We start from the raw sequence: 1425 nt of genomic DNA on the forward strand, positions 1-1425 counted from the left end.
AAGGCCGTTCTACATTGCAAGCAACTTTAAATATGTTTCAAATTGCTTAACTGAATTAGAACAAATAATGTGCATTTCTTAGCCTTTACCTTTAGGAGGATTTATATATTTTCTATTGAGTACACAGAGTCTCACTTCAAAGACCCAAACTAAATCAATCAATGGGAGAAATTAGTGATAAAATAAAATAATAGAAAAAGAAACTGCAGAGGTTCTGCAGCATTTTGACAGAACTTACTTTCCACAATGTGAGAAGCTGGGTACACAGGTCATCATCCATCGCAAGGCAGACAGGACAAAACCATGCACGCACACATTCACACCTAAAGAGAATTTAGGGGGGGAAATTAACCTAACAGTCATGTTTTTGGACTGTGGGAGGAAGCCGGAGTACCTGGAGATAACCCATGCAGGACTCCATGCAGAAAGATCTCGGGATTCGAACCCAGGAAAGTTTTAATCCAGTGCAAGGCAACAGTGCTACCAACTGTGACACTGTGCAGCCTCAGAATTTACTAATTGTGCTACAAACTGTTGGTCAGGAATTGTGGAGTTTAAATACAATTAAGCAATGAATAAGTTTGGAAACATGGCCTTTAGTAAAAGTAATCTTGAAAAGAAAAAACAACCTATGCCCATACAACTACCTTTGAAAAACCCTCTCTTTAAGCTCTCATTTAGATTTTGTCAATGGATTATGTAAAAAGACAAACAAAGTTTATTTCTGATTACACAACAGTGCTCTTGTCATCTATCTCTCCACGGTTTCTCGGTCTCCACTCTCTCTCTGTGCCTATTGCTCTGTAAGCCTATCCTCTGGAGCATGTTGAGCTAAAAAAGGAAACAGACAATTTGGCCTATGGCTCTGTTCTCTTTTAATAGGCCTGGTATTCCTGGTGGAGCAGGCAGCAGTTCACCTTGATGTCAGATATCAGCAGTAGGCTGAGGCCTGGCTTCCCCTCACTAGCTCACAGTTGAAAGGGATGAAGGTTTTACGGGGAGCAAAGGAATGGGGTTTGGAAATTCCTTGGCCTCCTTATCTGTCAGACATAATGTTGAGTGGTGTGGTGCTGAGTGTGAGTCATTTTATTTGGTGTTTGGGTACTGTATGGGTTCTTGTAGTCTATTATGTAGGTCTGTATATTGACACTACTTTAAATTTCAGATTTTGTAACTTAAAGATCACAAAAGTTGAAACAATGGCATTTTTCCAGGGCTTAATGGGAATCGTGACAGAGACTTAATCATGACACTACGACTGCTAAAGTTGGTAAATGTGTTAGAAGTTAAACATTTAGTTGTTTTTTTTTTATTAATCTAGTAAAACCCTTCCAGAATTGACTTGAACTCATTGTCCAAGATTTGTGTGTAATTAACAATCTTTATCTCGCATACTCAGGCATGGGTAATTTCAGAATAAAACTT

The sequence above is a fragment of the Poecilia formosa genome, unplaced genomic scaffold, assembly GCF_000485575.1.
Source record: "Poecilia formosa unplaced genomic scaffold, Poecilia_formosa-5.1.2 Scaffold919, whole genome shotgun sequence".
In the NCBI taxonomy this organism is placed as follows: Eukaryota; Metazoa; Chordata; class Actinopteri; order Cyprinodontiformes; family Poeciliidae; genus Poecilia; species Poecilia formosa.